Source organism: Clarias gariepinus, chromosome 1 (genome assembly GCF_024256425.1).
Source record: "Clarias gariepinus isolate MV-2021 ecotype Netherlands chromosome 1, CGAR_prim_01v2, whole genome shotgun sequence".
Lineage (NCBI taxonomy): Eukaryota > Metazoa > Chordata > Actinopteri > Siluriformes > Clariidae > Clarias > Clarias gariepinus.
The window spans coordinates 5,258,455-5,284,505 of NC_071100.1; the positions used below are offsets into that span (position 1 = coordinate 5,258,455).

Consider the following 26,051-nt stretch of genomic DNA (forward strand, 5'->3'; position numbering starts at 1 on the left):
GATTAAACAAGACTATCAATTTAATGTGTAATACGATTGATACTAAATAAGAAATGACAAAGCTGGGTATAGGTAACCTGAAACAAGAGCATGGAGACAGCTACTCCAAAATAAGCATGGCTTTTAGGATAAAGCTCCTAATTACTATTATTTTTGTTTATGTCAGACTAATTTATCTTTTGGTCTGCAATGATTTTAAGCTAATTACAGAGAAAATGCATTGTTATACAGTAGCTGGTGTTATACTTCCATCTAGTAGTTATCTGTACAGCTGTGGTACTTTGTCCTGTAGTTGGCACATTAACTGATAGTTAATTTAGCCTGAGTCACAAACAATTTTGGTTAGAGAGGGCGACCTGGTTAGCTTACACTGGTGACATATTAGCATACTTGCCAAAGGAGGAAAGGTGTAAAATATTGTTATAACTTGTGAGAAACAGTTGAGAAATTTGACCGCGGAGTAAATTACTAGCTAGTGAAAAACAGGAGTCTCCAGGGGAAATCGGGAGGGTTAGCAGGTGTGAATATTTGTGAGAAGATTAGTGTATTATAACACCCTAGCATTTTATTGTCTCAAGCAGTAAGATTAATAAAGTTCTAACGCTAGCAACCTAACTAAATGCCTGCATCATGCTAGCACTACAGTTAGCAGTTTAGTGTTCATTCATCACTTCACCATCTCCGTCCACCGTGCAAACATTGTACAAAGAAAGAAATAAGGCTGTAATATACATTTATTACAGTACTTTTTTGATTGATTAAAATATGTTTTAATAGGTATAAACATAAGAGAGATATCCATCAGTGCAATACTGCCATAAAAATAAAAGTTTCCATTACACATAAACATAAAGCAATAATGGACATGAAAGTTCTTGGAGTGGACATAAAAATAAACTTGGGGTGTGGGGCTTACATGACTCCAGGTTTTGAACACAGATGCTCTGCTTCATTGTACTTTTCAATGAATCTTAGAGGGATTGGCTTTTTCTGGTAACTGAAACAACTTTTTTGGTCCTCCTCGATCTGTGTGAAAACATTTATACATGTACTTCTGTCATTAAATAGTTAATGAAAAGCATTTTAACTGATGCTAAGCAATGCTGAGTGTTGTGTGTTTTAGTCTGTTCTACATGAATTCTGGATTCTGATATTTTATAACAGCAGACTGTGTTGCAGCTGCAGGTCACATTTATATATGTTTATATACATGTGTTATTGCATTGTTGTTTCTATAGTAAATCATACACTAATAATAAACTGATTAAATAATGTGATGTAGATTCACTGACATGGTGAAGGATTCTGTAGGGAAATGTTAAAGGAAACAGATTCATGGAAAGAGTCTCCATTGTCAGCGATTTTTTAACAATAAAAGTCAAAACTGTAAGAAAATTTTCAGACATTTTCAAGACAAGATTTTGCACTTTTGCGTTATTTTATGACAAACTTTGTTTTATTAATAAAAATAAAACAGAGGCTGGTGAGGGAATGACTGTTTATAGCTGGTATAATGTAAGTAAGAATTACGGTTACATTTAAATTTAGGCATTAGGCTGTGTGACTTTGTAATGATCATGAGCAAGTTTCTATCATTAAATATATCCTTACACTGGTCACTAACTGAATGTCCCGTCAGTCAAACAGTGTCATTACTAGTGGTCCATGGATAAGCAAATTGAAAAAACAGGTTATAACTGTTTTAAACTGTGTAGTCACGACAAGTCGTTTGCTGTGTTCTGTAGCTTCGATAGATTACAGTTACAACAACTCATTTTACTGTATTCCTTTTAGCTTACTGTCTCATGGTCAAAAGCTTGTGTGCTCCACACCTTTCTGTATCCTTCCATGTCTTAACAACAACTAACAACTAACGTGCGTGATAGACATGCAGCTACATAACTGTGAGATGATGTCACAGAACAACTCATGAAATGATGTCACAATACAAATTATGAGTATGATACTTAGTGCTTAACTAATAGACTGAAATGAAATAAACACAACAACAAATCACAAGAATGAAATATGACCCTTACAAACTGGATTTGGCTTAGTATAAATAAAACACATGGGGATGCACTATTAAAGGAAAATAATAAATTCTATGATGGTCATTCTATGGTGGTACAGTAACTCTGCTTCATTAAACTACTCTGTCACAGTAACATGCAGGGGTTTAGTAAAGTTGGTCCTTTTTTAGCAACTAGTTATCATTTTAGGAAATTCAGCATTGGTGTAAACCGAGGTAGTGATGGTGAGTAAAATACTACTACTACTACTACTACTACTACTACTACTACTAATAATAATAATAGTTAAGAAAAAATGAAAGTCATTATTATTATTATTATTTTTTTTTTTTTAATTATTATTATTATTATTATTATTATTATTATTATTATTCATGTTAGTAGTAGTAAAGGTAGAAAGTAGTAGTAGTATGTACCAAAAATGTTCCATATTACATATTATAAAAAAGAATAGCTATCTTACTCTGGGACGTTGTGAAAGACTGAAGACAGGTAAGAACCAGCAGAATAACGAGAAGAGAGCGAGAGCACATGACTGCTGCTGCTGCTGCTGCTGATGATGATGATGATCACAGTGCAAACAGAATGATATTAATGCAGATCACCAAATTCTGGAGATTATATTTTTATACTCAGAAAAGAGGAGGGGAGAGAGAGGTCTCTGTTCATAGACCACAAAAAAGTTCCACTTTGATAAAGAGAGATAGAAAAAAATGTACAGAAAAACAGCCTGTGGCTTTACCTACAACAAGAAAAGTCTGAGATCTTAATCTGATACAACTACATTAAGCTCTTGTAAAACAAATTAAAACTATATTTAACTGAAATTACAGCTTAGAATTAAACCAGTCTATATAGTCAGATCTTATCTTAAATAACACACAACATTACACATTGCACAAATATACTAAGAAAATTATTATTATTTTTTTAATAAAAGTGTATAATTATTCACACACCATTGCCTTTTTCTTTTTGCCTTTTTATAGTGCAAAGAAAAGAAATGCATTTAATTTTCTGCAAAATCCTATACACTTGACATGGGCATAAGTCTTTCCACATGTAATTAACTCTAAACTGTGTGAAGGTTCATTTCACCACTTTATTCTATATAACTGCACATATGAATGAAAATAAATACAGCTTGTGAATAATTTATGATCACTAATGAAAACAGTTACTCAGTTAAGAAAATCACAAATGAAAACTCAGTGAGTTGTGTGTAAAAATTAGTGAAAAAGGAAGCTCACATGTAAAAATTTAAATTTATAATTACTGGATGTAATGCAAACCATATAAAATAATATATAAATGTTTTAAAACAAAATTAATAAATAACTCATGAGTTGTGTGATTATTTACAAAAGTTTAATACAAGAGTAAATAAGTAATTGATACAAGACATAAATGAGTCTTAACATAAAAGAGAAAAGAAAAAGTGTGCAGGCCATTATGAAAAAAAATTGACTTCCTTACACAATGTGTAGTTTGTAATCAGCAGACTCTAGAAGGGCATGGAATGTGGTTAGACGATGGAAGATAGCAATTAGCAATGCAAAGTTTTGCTGATGTACCTTAATATAAAATGTAAATATAAATATATAAATATATGACTTTCATTAATCAAGAAAATGTAAATGTACCTGTTTATTCTGCTTAAGCTGTTGTCTCCTGACTGTGCTGCAAACTACAGCTCTAACTTTGTTGATGGTACAGCAGTGGTGGGCCTTATCAGCAGGGCTAATGAGTCACTAAACAGGAAAGTGATGGAGCAGTTCCCAGAATGCTACAGAAAGAATAATCCAAAACAACACGTAAAACTTTGAGTACCCCTAACCATCACACTTACATTATATAGGCTTGTTAAACATGCCATGCTAGATTTAGACTCCTTAGTGAGGTCAGTGAGGGTGCAACAGTCCTCATTATGGGCGGTGGGGGTTGAAGCAAGGTTATCCTCATCTTAAAACAGAGAGCAAAATTCACATGGAGCATGGAGATGGGGTGACACCCTCTGCTGAGCAGGTTCATAGAAAAAAAATCTTTATAAAGCTTAGCCAGACAGGGGATAAAGTGACATTCATAGAAAAGTAAAGACACACAGTGATGTTCTCTACCAGGCAGGGTGGCAGATTGATGTTGTCAGCAGGGCAAAGTGTCTGAGATGTGATAGGTGTTTCAGCAATCAGGTGACATCAGCAGGGTGGCAGGAAAAAAAGATGATACACAGAGCAATGGCATGTGCCAAGATGATATCCAGAGGTAGAGTGTGTGTCAAAGACCGCCGTACACAACAGGCTGTACAAATGAGTCCTCCATCTTATGACTCAAAGATTGGAAATTGAAACTCCACTTTAATTCATCCCATGACCTCATACTCATTTAAATGCACACTCTCATCTAGTATTGCTAATATAATGAACAGCAACTATGCTAATTCCTTTCCACCTGTTTGTTCTTTTTCTACCCACCCCAAGGCACCTGGAGATTGTCCCAGCTCCAGTAGACAGAGGCCAACCCTGCGAGGATCCTAGGCATCCAGAGAAGGACCACCTTCAACTGGATTCTGCTTCATGATGGTTTGAAGTTACACACACTGCTCCCGATCTCTCAGCAATCCAGACTTCCTCTGCCCTCTGCACTTGTCTGACTCATCCTGGTGTGGAACTAAACTGGACTCCATGTTAACTTAGACATCTACTGTTATCTTGAACTTCCAGCTGTCTAACACACATTATGACTGCAGATCAATCCCTGCTATGTGTTATGACTCAAATGAGGATGGGTTCCTTGTTGAGTCTGATTCCTCTCAAGGTTTTTTCCTATTGCCATCTCCGGGAGATTTGTCTTGCCATAGTTGCCATCGCCCTTTATTTGAGTCACATCTGGCCCTTTCCCAGACAGATACTGCACCCTCTCCACCTATCTCAGCAGCATCCTCCAGTGCTGCACATGTGCTGCTGTTTTCAGAGTGGTGCACCACTTCCACCATCTGCCTTCCATGTTCGAGGATGTAATGCTCACTCCTACACCCAGGTTCAAAGAAGTCATTCTCATGCTATCTGTGGTCGAGGACATTATGTTTGCTCCACCATCTGGGTTTGAGGACATTCTGTTTGCTTCGCCACACAGGTTTGAGGGCATTATTCTTGCTGCATCACCTGGATCTAAGGCCATTATGATTATTCTGTTAACTGGGTTTAAGGAATGCACACATTAGACCCAGTTTGGTCCCCACGTCACGATTCAGCTCCATTCTCATGCCAAGTTTTTGTTCCAGCCTCATGTTGATGCCTATTTTGACCACAGCCCCCATGCCAAGCCCCTATTCAGTTTCATGTATTTTAAGCTGTACAGTCTAGAGGATAAAACAGGTTTACTTAATAAGTTGTATAAAACACTTAAATAAAGATTATAAATAATGATATTATAAATACATTTTTTTAATTCATTTTTTTAATCGACACACCATCATGTCATTCAATATTTTACTGTAGCAGCTTTCACTTATGAGAAATGTCCAGAACACTTGTTGTTATTGTTGTTGTTGTTGTTGTGTGTGGATGACATTAAGGACAGTAAGGGACATAAGTATGCATTGTCATTGCTATTTTTTTTTTTATCTTCTTCATCTCACACTAAAAAGCACATTCTCTTACAGTAATGTAAAGTTAAATGGAGAGTTTCTGCTTGATCTTAGATAAACTCACCTACAGACACACATACGCACATCATGGTCAGTGGATTACACAATGGAGTGTAAGAGCTACAGTATATACACATCAAACATTCTGAGAAAGAGAACAGCAGTATATACACATCAAACGTTCTGAGAAAGCGAACTGCAGGGGAGGAGTGGATACGAAGAAAATTACACTCTAAAAAACGCTGGGTTGTTTTTTCTACCCAAGCGCTGGGTTGCCTCTGTTGGGTTATTTTTCTGGGTTATTTACAGAGAGTTGGGTAGTTTTTGTGTAACCCAGATGCTGGGTTGAAGTTTGATTGGCTCCTCCCCCAAAGTTCACCGGTGTATTCAGCGGCTGTCAGTCAGAGCTTTGTGTCTCTCTTGAGCTCCCACACCGCTGATGACGGTTCATTTAAGGGAAAATGACGTTAAATACAAGGTCTGTATACACAATGTTCACTCACCTAAGTCACATATGACTGAAAAATTATTACTATATATAACATTTATTACTGTTACCGTGTTAAGGTTACACTTAAACTTTCAGGCTGGTCTGAGGTAAGATAATTTAGCTGACAGTAGCTGCTATACTTAGCCAAAGAATCCCACCTGTGTGTAAAAGAAATGGCTAAGATGTCTGAGCTTTTTCTCTGTAGAATGTGGTGCACATGCAGGGTGACGAAACCGTAACTGTAGTATTAGAATGACGCTAGCATTTAGTTAACATTAGAACTTTATTAATCTCACTGTTTGAGACAATAAAATGCTGGGGTGTTACAAAACACTGACCCTCTCACAAATATACACACCTGCTAATCCTCTCGTTTTTCACCAGCTAGTAATTTACTCCGCGGTCAAAAGTTGTCCGCGTTTCTCCCGAGCTATAACAATATGACTGCTGCATGTAAACTAACCAGGTAGCCCTCTTTAACCAAAGTTGCTTGTGACTCAGACTAAATTAACTATCAGTCAGCTGTACAGATAACTACTAGATGGAAGTATTAATATTTGGGTGATTGTAATGTGCCAGTATAACACCAGCTATGACAATGCATTTCCTCGGTAATTAGCTTAAAATCAACACAGACCACAAGATCAACTAGTCTGACTAAAATTTATATATATATATATATATATATATATATATATATATATATATATATATATATATATGAGCTTTATCCCAAAAGCCATGCTTATTTTATTTTTGGTAGTAGCTGTCTCCATGTTTTTGTTTCATGTTATCTATACCCTAACTTTGTCATTTTTTTATTTAGTATAAATCCCATTACACATTAAATTTATAGTGTTATTCAGTTTAATCTTTGTTATTCAACCAATTTTTTACTTCTTTCTAAGGTTGGCACCAACATGGTGGAATACCTCCAGCAGGCTGAAGGGTCAAGGCCGTACCCCTACTGTACATCCTGACGTTGGGAGATGATGACCAGCGCTGCTCTCAGGCATTCGTCATTCTGGTGGGACAGGCTCTGGAGCAATGCACACTACTTGGGGCGGTTGATGTGTGCTTCAAGGCATTTTATATTTTTGACATTAACTATTTAAAGTAGTGTACACCTGTATAGGACTTTTTGTAATATTGCTATGAAATAGCAAGGCCTACTTGAAAAGTCATAGACAGTGTTTGTATGTTAAACTTGAACCAGGGCTGGATAGTTTTGTTCTGCAGAAAAGATATCTAATGTCACAGAGAGATCCTGCTCTGTGGAAGCTGCCGCTGCAGCTGTGGCCTCCACGTGAGGCTCGACGGATGCTGCAGCTGTGGCCTCCATGTGAGGCTCGACGGATGCTGCAGCTGTGGCCTCCACGTGAGGCTCGACGGATGCTGCAGCTGTGGCCTCCACGTGAGGCTCGACGGATGCTGCAGCTGTGGCCTCCACGTGAGGCTCGACGGATGCTGCAGCTGTGGCCTCCACGTGAGGCTTAACGGATGCTGCAGCTGTGGCCTTCACGTGAGGCTCGAGGATGCCGCTTTGAAGTCCCAGCCCCCTCTGCTATGCCTTGGTGGGTCGAGCATTCTGTCATGAGCGGGGTGTCGTGGCAGGTGTTGAACGCCGTGGGCAGAAGGAGCAGGCATAGAGGCAGAGGGGTGGTGTAACCAAAAAGAGTCTTTTAATGGTGGTGAAACACAAAGTATAAATAAAGACACAAACAAAAGAACAAACAAACTCAAATACTTAACCCTGTGCTAACAGGAGCTTTCTGGCAAGACACAGACTGGAGGGAGACACGTAACACGCCCTGTAGCGAGACACAGGCAGGGGGACAAACACATAACAGGACCTTCAAAGACTAGGCTAGGGGACCATCAAAGGCTAGGCTGAGGACACATCAAAGGCTAGGCTGAGGACACATCAAAGTCTAGGCTGAGGACACATCAAAGGCTAGGCTGAGGACACATCAAAGGCTAGGCTGAGGACACATCAAAGGCTAGGCTGAGGACACATCAAAGACTAGGCTGAGGACACATCAAAGGCTAGGCTGAGGACACATCAAAGGCTAGGCTGAGGACACATTAAAGGCTAGAATTCTGTTCCCTTTCAAAAGCTGGAACGAGATGCTGGCGCAAAAGCGCTATGGGAACGTTTCCTCGTGACCAGTTGTGAAGCATGGCAGGGCGGCATTGGAGCGCAGCATCTCGTTGCCGCTTTTTCAGGAAACAGGGTTACAGCAAAGTAACCCGAGACGTTCCCTTTTAAAAGCTACACTCGATGTTGCGCGAAAGCGCTATGGGAACGAGAATACCCACTCCGCTGCACTGCTGGAGTGTCTGGACCCCCAGGGTTGTGTAGTGTGCCCACAGTCCCCCCAAGGAGTCTTAGACATAATTCTGGGATGCTGACATATGTCTAGTGGAAAAGGCAGCCTGCCGCATGACAAACTTGGAAGCCCCTTTTGCCATCTCTCACCCGACTCGTCTAATGGCGGCTGCCCTTCGGCCGCGGCCCCACAACGTATGAAACCCTGCTTTAATTTACGGTACTAGCTAATGCTGTAAATTGAAGAGCATGAGCTGGACACAGCGGATGAAGTCCTACTGCTCCGGAGCTATAACGGCGGACGATAGAAGGCTTCGACTATGGAAGATAGTTGGGTAAGAATGCAAAACAGCTTTTTCTAGCCTATTGGCAAAACCTAAGCATGCTGGGGAGGCTGATGAGGTCCGTGAATAAGCCGGCAACTAAGGGTGTTTTCCACAAACCCCACCAGTCAGGACGTAGGCCGAAATAGCGTCTGCATACGTTCCGAGTGTATTAGGGAACAAGCTCGAGGTTAGTGTTCCTGTAGAAACCTCCAGAACTGAAACAGTTTGGCAGTCGACTGGGTCTACATGTTTTATGTCCTGGAGTGTAAATGATCCTGAGGGACAGAATTTTTCCTGTCCTTAAGCAGAACCTAGAGCACTAGTGTCCTTAGCGGTGCAAATCTAGTCTGCCCAGGTGATATTTATAAGCCGCAATGTTGTCCATCTGTGCTAGGACATGCTAGCCTCTTGATTGCTTAAGGGAGTATTTCAGGGCCAGAAATAAAGTCATCAGTTTGAGTCAGTTGATATGCCACGTGAGAAGATGACCTCTCCAGATCCCTTGGGCTTGACAGCCATCTAAGGCCGCGCTCCGGCCCGTAAGGAAAAAAACGTCTGCCGTTAGCAACTTGCAACGACAGCACGGACCTAGAGTGGGACCCAGAGTCAAGGATGAGGGTCTGAACCACATAAAGAGGGTACGAAGCTCTCGGCGCATAACCCTTTATTGCCACCACTCTAGGAGCGGTGATAACTCAAGATGGCGCCGGTGAGGTCGGCTGCCATCACGACTGCTCCGACCACCTTTTCTTTGTTTTTGTTCTTTAAGTTAGTTTTTAGCGTTTTAAAACCAGTCAAATTACCACCATGGAGTACATTAGTTAAGATAGAGACACTCTTGTTTCTATTGGTATACAATGTACTCACAATTCGACGTTTTTAACTCCAGATCCGAGCTGGCCGAGTGAGATCCTGAGGGACAACAAAGGACGCGACGCGAAGCGGCGGCCTCGAGGGAAACGAGCCGGCGTCAGGAACAGGCTGAGAGCCTGTGCACACCGCACACCTCTGCCTAGCATCCTGCTCGCCAACGTCCAGTCACTGGAGAACAAGCTCGATGACCTCAGGGCCAGAGTAAAGTTCCAGAGAGACATTCGGGACTGCAATCTCCTCTGCTTCACCGAGACATGGCTGAACCCAGCGGTGCCGGACCACGCCATCCAGCCGGCCGAGTTCTTCTCGGTTCACCGCATGGACAGGACACGGGACTCGGGGAAGTCAAGGGGAGGCGGCGTGTGTTTAATGGTGAACAGCAGCTGGTGCAACAGTTGTTCACCATTACGTTGTTCCTCTCACACGCTCTTGCACACCGAATCTGGAACTACTGTCCATCATGTGTCGTCCTTTTTATCTACCTCGGGAGTTTACATCGGTCATAATCAGTGCCGTTTATATTCCACCACAAGCGGACACGGACACTGCCTTATGCGAGCCGCATGAGGCACTCACACAGCACCAGACACAACACAGGGACGCTGCGCTTATTGTAGCGGGGGACTTTAACAGTGCCAACCTCAAACGCGCAGTGCCAAACTTTTATCAGCATATCACTTGCCCCACCAGGGGCGAAAGGACACTGGACCACTGTTACACTCCAGTCAAGGACGGCTACAAGGCACAATCTCGTCCACCATTTGGCAAATCCGACCACGCCGCCATCTTCCTCATGCCAAAATACAAACAAAGGCTGAAACAGGAAGTTCCGGTTCAGAGGGAGGTCGCGCGCTGGACGGACCAATCGGTGGCCGCGTTACAGGACGCACTCGATGACACAGACTGGGACAACAGCTCCGATGATGACGTCAGCGTGTTTACGGAAGCGGTTGTAGGATTCATCGGGAAACTAGCGGATGATATCGTGGAAAAAAAGACTATTAGAACGTTTCCCAACCAGAAGCCATGGGTGGATAAAACCATCCGCGACGCTCTGAGATCTTGCACCGCTGCCTACAACACGGGACTCGCGTCGGGGGACATGGAACCGTACAAGGCTGCGTCATACAGCGTCCGGAAGGCGGTGAAAGAGGCGAAGCAGCGCTACGGGAGGAAACTAGAGTCACAGCTCCAACAGAGTGACTCTAGGAGCCTGTGGCAGGGATTAAGGACAATAACGGATTATAAAACACCAACAACCGGTATGACGAACGCGGATGTGACTCTGGCAGACGAGCTGAACACTTTCTATGCTCGCTTCGAGGCTGCAGCTAAAGACGCTAGCGATGCTAATGCTAATGCTAGCGGCGCTAACGGCTGCAGACAGGAAGTCACTGCCAGCACCGGAAGCGCGTTCATCATCACCGAGCATGACGTGAGGAGAGCCTTCAAGAGAGTGAACACCAGGAAAGCAGCAGGACCAGACGGCATCTCAGGTCGTATTCTCAGAGCCTGCGCAGACCAGCTAGCACCTGTGTTCACTGAGATATTCAACATCTCTTTAACTCAGTCGGTGATCCCCACATGCTTCAAAGAGTCTATTATTGTTCCTGTCCCAAAAAAACCTCATCCTGCTTTCCTCAATGACTATCGCCCTGTAGCCCTCACTTCAGTAGTGATGAAGTGCTTTGAACGTCTGGTCAGGGACTTCATCATTCTTCATTACCAGACACACTGGACCCACTACAGTTTGCATACCGTCCAAACCGTTCCACGGACGATGCAATCTCACATCTCCTCCATACATCTCTCACTCACCTGGACACTCGGAGGGGGAATTATGTAAAAATGCTCTTCATCGACTACAGCTCTGCATTTAATACCATAATTCCCTCCACACTCACCACCAAGCTGGAGCACCTGGGACTCAGCTCATCCATGTGTCAGTGGATCTCCAATTTTCTGACTGGCAGACCACAGGCAGTAAGGATAGGCGGACATGTCTCAGCCTCCATCACTCTTAGTACTGGAGCCCCCCAGGGTTGTGTTCTGAGCCCCCTGCTGTACTCTCTGTACACCTCTGACTGCGTGGCCACTACCAACTCCACCACCGTCATCAAGTTTGCTGACGACACTGTCGTGGTGGGCCTGATCACCAACAACGATGAGACGGCCTACCTGGAGGAGGTTGGAAATCTGGAGAACTGGTGCCAAAGAAACAATCTCTTCCTGAATGTCAGCAAGACAAAGGAGCTGATAGTGGACTTCAGTACAAAGCAGGTGAGGAACTACCAGACCCCCATCATCAACAGGAGCCCAGTGGAGAGAGTGGACAGCTTCAGATACCTCGGTGTTCACATCACGCAGGACCTGGCATGGTCCTGTCACATCAACACTGTGGTAAAAAAGGCCTGGCAGCGTCTGTACCACCTCAGACGCTTGAGAGACTTTAGACTGCCCTCCAAGGTGCTTAGGAATTTCTACTCCTGCACCATAGAAAGCATCCTGACGGGAAACATCACGACCTGGTTCGGGAACAGCACCATGCAGGACAGACGAGCTCTACAGAGGGTGGTGCGATTAGCTGAGCGCATCATCCGCACCAAGCTCCCTGACCTGCACTCAATCTACACCAAGCGGTGCTGGACTAAGGCCAGGAAGGTCGTGAAGGACCTCAGCCACCCCAACAATGGACTGTTCACTCTGTTGCGGTCTGGGAAGCGATTCCGCTCCCTGAAGGCCAACACAGAGAGACTGAGGAGGAGCTTCTTCCCGCTGGCGATAAGGTCTCTCAACCACACCACTATGCAAAACTAACACAATATTTTCACAATTTTCACAATCAATCAATCAATCTTTATACATCCATGGACACTATGGACTACTCCACGCATATCACATTTACACTACATGTTTACATTTACATTCTGGACCATTGCACAAAGACACTTTAATAACCATTGCACAAAGTCACTTTTTCTATGCATATTTGCACACCATTATAGTTCTATTTGTACAGTATATTTCTATTTTCAGTTTCTATTTTTAGTTCTATTTTTTCTAGTTAAATTTTATTTTATTTTTTTATTTAAATTTTATATCATATTTTTTCTATTGATATTTATTACTTATTATAAGCTTTAATTCTCTTTTTAAGGTCACTGGCGGTCGTGTAAGCATTTCACTACATTTCGTACTGTGTATGACTGTGTATGTGAAAAATAAAATTTGAATTTGAATTTGATTTGATTTGAAGTTACCTCCTGGCCTAGGTGGACTCTTTTAGGGTGCTATAATGGATCTGGCGCACACAGGAGACAGCTGTGCCCGCATTGCGTTCGGATTCCGCATGACACTCAACGTCATACCTTGTGTAGAAAGGAGGATGCTTTGTGTGGCCTTAAGACTCCACCCTAAGAACACACAAACAAAACAAATCGTAAAGATAAAAAGATCTGTGGATGTTTCCGGTTCATGCCTATTTAAAACCTCCAGGTGCACCTAATGGAGTGATGTCACCTGACCAAGGTTATATACTGTATGCCAAAATTTTTGGTGTGTTTGACACACACGTGTGTCACAACCTGTCACAAGGAAACGTTCCCATAGCGCTTTTGCGCAGCATCGAGTGTAGCTTTTTGAAAGGAAACAGAAACCTTCAGCTCTGTGCATGTCCATTTCCTTACTCACAAAACGTCTCGGGTTACTTTGCTGTAACCCTGTTCCCTGAAAAGGCGGGAATAAGATGCTGCATGAAAATGCTATGGGAATATCTTTTCATGTTGCCGGTTGTAAAGCATGTGTGTACCAACACGCCAAATTTTGGCTTATATAACCTCGGTCAGGTGACGTCATCTGATTAGATGCACCTGCAGGTTATAAATAGGAGTGAGCCGGCAACATTCCTTAGATTGATTGTCTGAACGGACGTCCGGTCACCTGGGCAGTGCGACATTGGGACGCAGCATCTCGTTCCCGCCTTTTCAGGGAACAGGGTTACAGCAAAGTAACCCGAGACGTTCCCTTTCGAAGGCTACACTCGATGCTGCGTGAAAACGCTATGGAAACGAGAGTACCAACGTCATCGCACTGCGAGTGTCTGGACCCCGCATTGTGTAGCGTGTGCGCACAAGGCTGAGAAGTCTCAGAACTATGTCTGGGAAGCTGACTCGAGGACTCGTGAGTGACAGGAACATCCAGACTATAAAATCTAATAGATGTGTGCGGAGAGGACCAGCCCGCCGCGTTACACACTTGTTGCAGGGTAATACCTCTTGCTAGTGCAATAGATAAAGCAATCCTCCTGGTTGAATGAGCCCTAATTCCTAGAGGCGAAGTGAGCCCACGCGCCTCATAGGAGAGAGCAATAGCATCTCTCACCCAATCTGACATGGTCTGCGTAGTGGCCACCGCTCCCCGGTTGCGGCCTCCATAGCATATAAAGAGATGCTCTGCCATGGATCTACGCCACTGGCTGGTGCGGTGGACGTAAATCCGAAGAGCACGTACTGGATACAATAGGTGAAGTTTCTCCTGCTCCGAAGCTGTAAAAGGCGGAGGACAGAAGGCTTTAAGAACAACAGGGTGCATGTTTAAAAATGGAACTTTCGGAAGATAGTTCGGGTGAGGATGCAGAATGGCCTTGACTAGCCCAGGGGCAAAGTCCAGGCAGGATGGGGAGACTGACAAAGCACGCAGATCCCCATTCCTCTTGAGAGAGGTAATGGCCATAAGAAAAACCATCTTAAGAGTCAGAAGCCTGTCAGGCACTGACTCTAGCGGTTCGAAAGGAGTGGCAATTAGACCTTCAAACACGTTAGATAAATTCCATGAAGGGGTCGTGGCTCTAGTAGGTGGCCTCAACCGTTTAGCTCCACGAATAAAACGGGCAACTAAAGGGTGTTTTCCCACAGTAATTCCTTAGATTGGAACGTGGCAGGGTGAGATAGCGGCCACATACGTTCTAAGGGTACTAGGGCACTAGCCCGAGGACAACTTATCTTGCAGGAACTTCAGCACTGAAACAATTCGGCAGTGGACTGGGTCTACCTGCTTCGTCATGCACCAACTTTCAAAAACATTCCATTTGAGGGCATAAGCTTTCCTAGTGGAGGGAGCTCTAGCGGCTAGAGTAGTGTTAATAACGCTGGCTGGGAGACCAGCTTGACTTAGTTGGTCCCGTTCAGGGGCCAAACGTGAAGGTTCCAAAGCTCTGGTCGGGGATGGAATATTGTCTCCTGCGCCTGAGACAGAAGATCCCTCCTCACTGGAATCATCCAAGGTGAGCCATCGAGGAGAGATATTAGATCCGAGAACCATACTCTGGCCGGCCAACGGGGCGCTATGAGTAAGAGGTGCAAACCGTGTTGACGGACCCTCGCCAGGAAAGCGTAAATTGGGCCACATATGGGCCATCGCGTCCAGACCCAGGGGAGCTGGATGAGTCAGAGAGTAGTAGAGAGGATATTGTTCTGTCTCTTGGGAGGCAAAGAGGTCCACCTCTGCTGTAAAGAATCTTTCCCAGATTTGGCTGACTATGTCGGGGTGGAGTTTCCATTCCCCGTGTGTCACAGTTTGTCTGGACAGTAAATCGGCTCCCACATTCATGTGTCCTGGAATGTAAATCGCCCTGAGGGACAGGAACTTGTCCTGTGCCCAGAGCAGAACCTGATGCGCTAGCTCGTTCAAATGGCGCAAGTGCAGTCTGCCCTGGCGATTTATATAGGAGACTACCGATATATTGTCCACCCGCACTAGAACATGGTAGCCTCTCAGTTGCTGGAGGAAGTGCTGTTGGGCCAAATATAGAGCCATCATTTCGAGGCAATTGATGTGCCATGCGAGAAGATGACCTCTCCAGCGCCCTTGAGCTGGACGGCCATCCAAGACCGCGCCCCAGCCGGTAAGGGAAGCGTCTGTCGTTAGCATTTTGCGATGACAAGACAGACCTAGAGTGGGACCCAAGGTGAGAAACTGGGGTCTGAACCACATAGAAACGGTACGACGTCCTTCGAGCATAACCCTTATTCGGGTTGGGATTGGCCCTTGATCCCCTGGCTCTTAGCCACAACTGAAAAGCTCTCATGTGCAGAAGGCCCAAAGGTATCACCGTGGATGCAGCTGCCATGAGGCCTAAACATTTTTGAAAGTGATAAATAGTCACTTCCTGGTCTAGTCTGATTTCCTTGAGGGCACTGAGGATGGATTCGGCACGAGCGGGAGACAATTGTGCCCGCATAGTGATCAAATCCCATCTGACACCCAAGTATGTTGTCCTCTGAGCCGGAACGAGAACGCTTTTGGTAGCGTTAAGTCTCAATCCCAGCGAATGGAGATGAGCTAGGACGACATTGCGGATTGCTAGCTTTGCAATGTCGGAGTGCTAGCTGCTGAGACTGGGCCAGGATTAGCCAGTCGTCTATGTAATTGAGAATACGGATGCCCTGGAGTCACAAGGGAGCCAGGACAGCATCCATACATTTTGTATATGTGCGGGGTGACGGAGCTAGACCGAATGGAAGGACCCGATACTGGTAAGCTTCCCCCCCAAAAGCGAACCTCAGGAACTTCCTGTGTCGTGGCAAAACATTTATGTGAAAGTATGCGTTCTTTAAATCTATCGTCACAAACCAATCTTCTGGTTGGATTTGCGAGACAATCATATTGATGGTTAACATTTTGAATCTGTACTTTTGGAGATAGCGGTTCAACCCGCGAAGATCCAAAATCGGACGCAGCCCCCCGCCTGAACACTGAACACCGACCCCCTGGGGGTGTCCGGGGAGGCATGCTCTTATAGGAAAGGGCGTTGAGTGCCGTTCCCTGGGGGTTCCCCCACAGTCTTGGGCGCGTCGGCTTTTAGGACTTAGTCTTTGAAAAGAAGACAGTGCGGCGATCTGATCTTTTGGAGGCGGCCTGTGAGGGGTCGACGAGCCGTACCCCAGTCCTTATGGGGGGGTGCCCGGCTGCTGACGCTCTCCTTCTGAGCTTCTCGCCTGGCGAGATTCATATCTGGTCGAGGCTGGGTGGCCGAGCGCCTCGACTCTTGAGCACGGCATGCGAGAAATTTAACCTTATAACCTGCAGCTGCATCTAATCAGATGACGTCACCTGACCGAGGTTATATAAGCCAAAATTTGGCGTGTTTTGTACACACATGCTTCACAACCGGCAACATGAAAAGATATTCCCATAGTGTTTTCACGCAGCATCGAGTGTAGCCTTTGAAAGGGAACCCGGTTATCATTAAATTGTTTATTTATTTGATATGGTGTAAAAATTATCGTTTTGCTGTTTCACTACTAAACAGTAAGTTGTCAGTCATACTGTTTGCATGTTTGGCTCATCAAGACCACAAGGTGTTTCAAAACCACTGTATCAGATGTCAAGTTAATTTTGACAGCATGAAATCATCACTTGAAGGCGCTGCTGCACCCACACACCAGTCATGGGAATTCAGTCTCTTTTTAGTTATGACTCAGGTCATGATTCATACGACAGCTTACTAATAAAAGTCAGTTCTTACGGCTTCCTTATAATTCATTGCTATTTTTTTTCCTGGTAATGGACAGTTTATTCTGTTTTGCTCTTATTTGCATAATTTGTATAATTATGGCTGAAACTATTGAATAAAATCTTACTTTATATGCAAATGACCAAAAAACATTACCTTTCAAAATATTGATAAATAAATCCTTTTCATGCTCTCTCATTTACACAACTGAAATTGAAAAACACAATTCATTATATATTGTGTATACACAATTTTTCCTCTTCTGTAACTTGAACTTGTTTCTGTCACGCTCCTTTATGCAGTCAAACTTCTTTTATTTTTACTAAGTTTTACTGTAAAAGGTTTAGAAAGAAAGAAGAAAAATGATTTTACTGTAAAACATTTTAGAAGAAGAGAAGAAGAAGCCTTTATTGTAATACAGTGTATAATAAAATTCTTAACTGTCAGCTATTTATAAATTACTAATACTTTATTGACTTTCCTTTAACAGCTTCAAGAGTAACAGCTCACAGGGGCATAGAGTCAACAGGTTCATCTCAACAGATCTTTAAACAGCACTAAGGCATATTTCAAGGCCCAGGTCAATTAGATTATGACTCTACTGATGTTTTACTGTTTCTTTAAACTGAACTATAAATCTGTTAACAATATAAAAATAGTAAATATACATCACTCATCACAGATAAGTGGCCAGTTTGTTGCAAAACAAAAATGCAGCTGCTTCTTTGGTCTTTTCAAAACTATTATATTTGTAACAGTACTCTATATTTAAAACATTATATTTAACAATAGCCCATGGGTTATAGGTCTTTGTCACATCTGAGCCACCTCAGTCCTGGGGAAAAAGATCTGGCTTGCCGGATTACTGAGCCACCGCTTTATCTCCCCCTAGTGTGTCTACATATGTACTTGTTTTTCCTTGTTTTCTTAATCACCAAATCAAGTTCACCTGTGTTTACCCCTGTATATCCCTATTTAATCCAGCCGAGCCCGTGGCCCTTTGTCTGTTCACTGTTGTGCACCCTCGTGTTTGTGTAGTCACATGTTTATGTTATGTTTTGTGTAGTCACATGTATATGTTTTGTGTATACTCTTCCCCCAGGACTGAATTGTGTCTGCAGGATCGGGCTTCTCGTGATTGTGAGAACGTACATACATATACATACAGTGGTGTGAAAAACTATTTGCCCCCTTCCTGATTTCTTATTATTTTGCATGTTTGTCACACAAAATGTTTCTGATCATCGAACACATTTACAGTAACTATTAGTCAAAGATAACACAAGTAAACACAAAATGCAGTTTTTAAATGATGTTTTTTATTATTTAGGGAGAAAAAACATTCAAACCTACATGGCCCTGTGTGAAAAAGTAATTGCCCCCTGAACCTAATAACTGGTTGGGCCACCCTTAGCAGCAATAACTGCAATCAAGCGGTTGCGATAACTTGCAACGAGTCTTTTACAGTGCTCTGGAGGAATTTTGGCCACTCATCTTTGCAGAATTGTTGTAATTCAGCTTTATTTGAGGGTTTTCTAGCATGAACCGCCTTTTTAAGGTCATGCCACAACATCTCTATAGGATTCAGCTCAGGACTTTGACTAGGCCACTCCAAAGTCTTCATTTTGTTTTTTTTCAGCCATTCAGAGGTGGATTTGCTGGTGTGTTTTGGGTCATTGGCCTGCTGCAGCACCCAAGATCGCTTCAGCTTGAGTTGACAAACAGATGGCCGCACATTCTTCTTCAGGATTTTTTGGTAGACAGTAGAATTCATGGTTCCATCTATCACAGCAAGCCTTCCTGGTCCTGAAGCAGCAAAACAACCCCAGACCATCACACTACCACCACCATATTTTACTGTTGGTATGATGTTCTTTTTCTGAAATGCTGTGTTACTTTTACGCCAGATGTAACGGGACACGCACCTTCCAAAAAGTTCAACTTTTGTCTCGTCGGTCCACAAGGTATTTTCCCAAAAGTCTTGGCAATCATTGAGATGTTGTTTTTTAGCAAAATTGAGACAAGCCTTAATGTTCTTTTTGCTTAAAAGTGGTTTGCGCCTTGGAAATCTGCCATGCAGGCTTTTTGCCCAGTCTCTTTCTTATGGTGGAGTCGTGACCTTAATTGAGGCAAGTGAGGCCTGCAGTTCTTTAGATGGTGTCCTGGGGTCTTTTGTGGCCTCTCGGATGAGTTGTCTCTGCGCTCTTGGGGTAATTTTGGTCGGCCGGCCACTCCTGGGAAGGTTCACCACTCTTCCATGTTTTTGCTATTTGTGGATAATGGCGCTCACTGTGGTTCGCTGGAGTCCCAAAGCTTTAGAAATGGCTTTATAACCTTTACCAGACTGATAGATCTCAATTACTTTTGTTCTCATTTGTTCCTGAATTTCTTTGGATCCTGGCATGATGTCTAGCTTTTGAGGTGCTTTTGGTCTACTTCTCTGTGTCAGGTAGTTCCTATTTAAGTGATTTCTTGATTGAAACAGGTGTGGCAGTAATCAGACCTGGGGGTGATTACAGAAATTAAACTCATGTGTGATAAACCACAGTTAAGTTATTTTTTAACAAGGAGGGCAATCACTTTTTCACACAGGGCCATGTAGGTTTGGATTTTTTTTCTCCCTAAATAATAAAAACCATCATTTAAAAACTGCATTTTGTGTTCAATTATGTTATCTTTGACTAATAGTTAACGGTTTTTGATGAGCAGAAACATTTAAGTGTGACAAACATGCAAAAGAATAAGAAATCAGGAAAATAGTTTTTCACACCACTATATGTGTGTATGTATGTGTGTATGTTTGTATGTTTAGTTTCCTTTATTAAAGACATTCCTAAACATTCACCCTTGCAACTATGCCTCGTGTCAAGTCCAAACCCCGTTACCGTAAAAGAATGTATCCTTAAGTGCAAACCCAAACCTATTGAATTTATAATAAAACTGGCTCTGGCACAGGAAAGGAAGACCATGAACAACCATTGCTGCAGAAAATACATTTATTAGAATGATCAGCTTTATAAACACTGATTTACAGCACCTCAGTTTAGAGCCCACACAAATGCTTTTCTGAGTTTAAGCAGCAGAAAAATTTCAAGGCCCACTGTTCAGAATTGTGGCAAAGAAACCACTACTTCAATTTTATTAATGACAGTAAGCTGAAGAGACATGATTGAGCCATAAAACCTGGGCATCAATGGAAAACATTGTAGCGAATAACAGGGCTCCCATAGAGAGAACAGTCAATGGATCACATTCCTGAACACCCTCTTCCAGCATGCATGGCACCATCCTGATAACCTTATCTGGTTTACTATCTTAAGGGGGACGTCTGTAAAACTAAGAAACTCCACAAGGCCAGATGCTTTGAAGTAGACCCCAAAACTGAGGGTGTAAATCGGCGATCCGGTAAACAAAGAAGACAGCTTTACAGCTCCACCCCAAGCTGGGGAGGAAGAGGCCTCATCACACCTGGACAGTCTCTTGACCTCTGGAAGACATGCCTTTCCATGAACAAAGGCATACGGCATGGACACTATTTTAAACATCTTTAAAGTGTGCCAGTAGGGCAAAACGTATTTACATATATTTACTCAGTTCCTTTTATTCCTGTGTATATGTTTGATTAATCTGCATAACTTTAAAGGTGTAATCAGCATTTACAAACCTTTTTATTAGATAAAGGAAGGAATGAGTGGGTAAGATATGTAATGTTTGGTGTCAATCTCAAGCTGGCTTTATTTCAAGAATGTTGGTGAACATGGGTAATTGGTAGCATGAACAGAGCTCATGCAAAATTACTTCTTATAAAGTATTAAAAACTCCAACCGGATGGGTCACACGTGACAGCCGAAACACCTGGCTAATTTATGCATGGAAGGAGGAACCACGTGAGGTGTGGCTAAGCCCTGCAATCACATCCGATTGGATGAATCACCTGTGGGACGGACTGACCCCAAGGGACAAAAACCCTCAGGACGTCCACAGTAAAAAAAGAAGAAGAGAAGATATCATCACAACTGCGACCTACAACATCTTCCAAGCAGCTCGGGCTTCGCCCTTGCGGGCGCTGCGCCGCCGCTGCTGGCGTCATCCGCTCTTCAAGAACTCTCAACGAGACTTCGTGCCAGAACTCCAAAGTCCCACAACGAAGGAAACCTCAGGAGAAGTTCCAGAGCGCAGCCATCGGTAACCAGGCAACCAACGCCTCACCGAAGGGCTTTTCTGACTGACGTCATCTCTACAACAGCACACCAACCAATCAGCAACGCCGTGATTCCCTTCGCTGGAGGCGAACCAACGGATGAGAACGAAACATAACGCAAGTAAACAAACAATGCTGCATACCTTGCTGAAGTTGGTGCTCGTTTCATAACTAAACCGTAAGATTGAACCCAAGACTCTGCTCTTGTGACTTTCGTTGATCTAGTAACCAGTACTAGAATAACTTCATTCATTTTCGCTTGCCAAATTGTTTGTGTGTATGTGTGTGTGTGTGCACGTGCGTTCAAGTAGTGTAGTTTCATGTATCGTAGATTAGTCAAATAAATTCTCGTTTCTTTATAAAGTACTGTTGTCTTGGTCATGTATTTTAAAGTCTAAACATTTGCCCAGATCGTGTTACCTTGCTCATAAATTGCTAAATACTAGATTTTGTGTTATAGCTGTTGGCCATGTGATAACCAGAACTAGTAAGATACACTAAATTGTGCTAAACGCTGGACGGGTAGTCAATATAGTGTACGTTATAAATTTTGATTCAATTAATCAAATTAAACCGAATCGTTAAAGATTCGATACAACTCTGACCCAGAGCTAAAAATTACTTGTTAATGATGACGGATGCGTTGGCATTGTGTTCACATTAAAATGTCTATATTTATTGGTGGACAATGCAACCGTCATTCGTTGTCTTGATTATGTAAACCCTACGTATTAATGATGAAGAATGCCGGAAACTATTCATGGTCATTATTATGTTAAAACTCTACCTATACACAGTATTATGGTGGAGAATGCCGGCAGCTTTTCATTGTCATTATAACGTTAAAACGCTACATATATAATGGTGGAGAATGCAGGCATTGTTTGACTTAAAAATCCATAAAACCAAGACCGTTAACTGTATCTCTTTTATTGTCCAGAAATAGATTAGAGGCAGAGAAACAGATTTTTGCGATACTGTATACGTACTTGTCTCGCGGCACACAACTGTGTGAATGAATGAAATGCAACACGAACTTACTTTCGTGATTGGATGGTTCAAAACCACCTTTGGTATTGTACTTTAACAGCCGCTATTTGTCCGACATTTAGTCATGGTTAATGGTTAAAGTAAACTTGTAAAGACGAAGAAATCTCTTTACATTTTAATATTTTAAAGATCGCCTGTTGGAACGAAGAAATCTTCCTTCACCGCGATAAAGATTGATTGGAGCGATGTTCCTCCTATCATCTTTTAAAGGCCTTCATAGCGAGCGCGAAATGCTTGTTTTATTTTCAAGCTCAGCTATATGTTAAAGTAAACTGCAGCTTATAATATTAAACTTGTAGTGTAAAGACGAAGAAATCTCTTTACATTTTAATATTATTAAAATCGCCTGTTGGAACGAAGAAATCTTCCTTCACCGCGATAAAGATTGATTTGAGCGATGTTCCTCTTATCATCTTTTAAAGGCCTTATATTATCATAAAAACAGCGAAGAAACCCTGTTTTTAATTGTAAGTGTGTAGGCAGCGAAGAAACCCTGCCACGCATCTTTGTGCAGCTAATTTGCACAAACCCTAAAGTCAAATTAGTGTGTAACAAACAGCGAAGAAACCCTGTTTGTAATTCTTAGTGTGTATGCAGCGAAGAAACCCTGCCACACACACCTTTGTGCAGCTAATTTGTCTCAATAGTGAATCTGCCTGTGCGATGTTCCACTTGCAAATTTACTCAAGTAAAATGTGCGGTTAAAAGCCCTTTTTTTTTCGTGTTTAATGTCGGTATGTTTGTCTGACAAAGGGCTGAGATCCGCCGAGATCTCAGCAACATTGTTGTGTTAAATGTAGTACCAACTAATTTGTGTGCCCTACTTTAACGAGTGGAGTTGACGTCGTTCAGCTATAATGAGCTAACTAGTGTTGTTCGGGTTGTTTATTGTTAAATGCGCTACCATTGTCACAGAGCACCCATAACTGTTGAACTAGCACGCTTGTTTAAGTGTTCGTAACCATAGCGACGACTGTGACCCGGAAACTCTAAACAACCTCTCCCCGGGATAACTTTTAAGAGCGCAAGCGCAGTCCGCCCGCGCTATTTAATACCAGTTGTAAACAAAGCCTAGCATACGTCAGTTAGCAAACCTAGCGCGTTTACATTGTAGCCTGTGTGCATGTAGCATCTGTGCTAGTAGCATTTAAGGCTAGCGGTTAGCACATAGCATCTTTCAGTTGTGAATGCACTGTTCGAAAGTTGTTAGTGAACTAACCTCTTTACACCCAACTTTAACTCACACCAGTGGGTCTTTTTCCTTTTTTTCTTCTGACCCCCTCTTGATTACTTTACCTATACTTAATGGATTAAGCAAAATTACTTTCAATGATTTTTATGACATCCTGGAATGTTGATCATGGTCTAATTGTTTTAATCTTAAACTTTAATTCAATTTCATAAATTATTACAGATTCGGTGTTCATCGTACACTGTAACTGTAACTACTTATATGATTTTGATGATAAACATCTTTTAAAAATTGATCATCAACTATCATTATTATTTTGAAATTCTTTTAAATTAAGTAATAAATTAGAAGTCGGGTCTCTAATTTAATGATAGACGATCAATGGAGTTAATAACAAATTGCTCCTACCAATTCTAGTGCTAATTAATGCTCAATAATTAGCTATAATTCATAATTTGAAATTCAAATTTGAAAGTTTTCGCATTATCCACCAGGTCTTTTGTCACCCAGTTTTAACTAACTTGGTCAACCCTGTTAAGTGTCCTCACATTAGTAGGAAACCCCACACTTTCTTTTTCTCTTTTCCTCAGTTTTTCTCCTGGTTTGACTACTGCTGCTATTCTAGGATCGTACCTGTGAAAGTCACAAAAGCAGAGAACGGTAGAAACGTTACAGTACATATTGTTGAAGCGTGAATTCTTAAGTTCAAAGGCGCCCGACTCTCACCGTACCTTCCCTTTTCGTGCTGGGATCCTAGCCTAGCCAAGGTTAAAGCAGGTCAACTAGGAAACCGTCCATAAAATTTTGAAGACGCGTTTAAAAGTGTTTCAATCTGTGTATGGTTGTCAACCCTAATGCTGAGTTAACCAAAACTGTCATTGTTATTGTTTCTTTCGCCTAGAGGAAATCTTAAATAACAATCACATACTGAGAAATCCCCATCTTGAAACCCCTTTACTTAGGAGCACCCTTCCAAATCAAACTTAATAAAAACAAAAGGGGGGAGGGAAAAACAAAATTTGGTATTGAACTTATTCTGCCACAGAAATGCGGTTTCTGTTTGTTTTTCCTCAGCTTAACATTAGCTCTAACCTTTCCTTACACAAAAAAGGAACCTCCTCTTATAGGAAAGGAGAAAATTACCATGACTTTTCTATCCCTTGCTCTGTGCTGTTGTTCTTTTCTGCATAGGTTCTCTAGCCATGCTAACTGTGTGTTCACTAGCTCTTCCCAGAGAAACTCCCAGTTAGTAGCGTGCCCACCAGAGGACCACAGTCACAGAGAACCACACTCGGCAGTAGCCCACACTTACACATCTGTTTGCTGTGTCTGTTGTTTTTTTTTCTCGTTTTTTTTTGTTTTGTTTCTTTCTCTCACATCTGTGTCAGTCGTGGTTCTAGAACCCCATCAAAACACGTCTCGCACCACAGACCTGTCAGTCGCTGAAAAGATCTGAAGACATGGCCAAGTGTTGCAACCGACAGCTTCCTACCTAAGGCTGCCGAAACACTAAAGTACCAGACGCCAGACCAGCTAGACGACAACTTAACGAGCCGTATGAGACAAGACCCAAGTCAGTGCTATAGTCCCAATGAACTGTCCAACATCACCGGCTCCTTATGTCACACACTCATTGTCGCATTAATGCTGCGCAACAGGCACGCCGCCTATCTACAGCAGGAGCTGGCGTGTGCAACAACGCATCAAGCAACTGAAACTGGAAGCTCAGGAGCGACAGAAAGGGGGTGACGAGGTAGAGCAGGACAAAGTGGAAATCACTGTGCTGCAAGCAATTCTGGCAACTACTACACGTGAGAGTGAACAAGGCAAGGCAAACTACGCTGATCTCTCCGACAGGCTGCAGTATGCAAAAGAGCTACTAGAAAAGGCCACGTCTGACCCCAGGGAGAAAAATGGCAGAATTAAAGCCCTCAAAACTCACCTGGACAAGCAAGGAACGAGCTCAGCTACCTCATGCGACAGATGGACCATAGCAAAGAAGAGTCCTACAGCGTCACCGAGGAACTCAAGCCCGCCTGTGAATGGTGCCACGATCCGTCAAGGTAACGACATGCATGCATCTTAACCCTGTTGAGCAGGACCAGGTCCCCTGTTCTTGGACCGATACGTAGTGGAAGAAGCGACGGGCGGGGCGACGCATCCCCCAGCCCCCTTCAAAGAACCCTACCTCATGGCAGAACACCGGGAACCTGCTCCCTCCAGCCACAGAGCATCGCATGGCACAGAACTTGACCAACTCGCCAGGCACCTTGATAAATTTATGCCACGTCTGCCAGGCAGCCAAGATTTCCAGACTTATGTATGAAAAGTGATCTCCATCTAGAAAAGAGACTCCACATCACTGACCAAGGTAAACTCTGGCTTTGAACAACATACA

General features: G+C 42.8%; 1 pseudogene; it reads left to right on the plus strand.

Annotated features, from left to right (window-relative positions):
• The first annotated feature begins 12,992 nt into the window (after positions 1-12,992).
• On the plus strand, positions 12,993-25,812 carry LOC128507581 (uncharacterized; annotated as a pseudogene).
• The last annotated feature ends 239 nt before the right edge of the window (positions 25,813-26,051 follow it).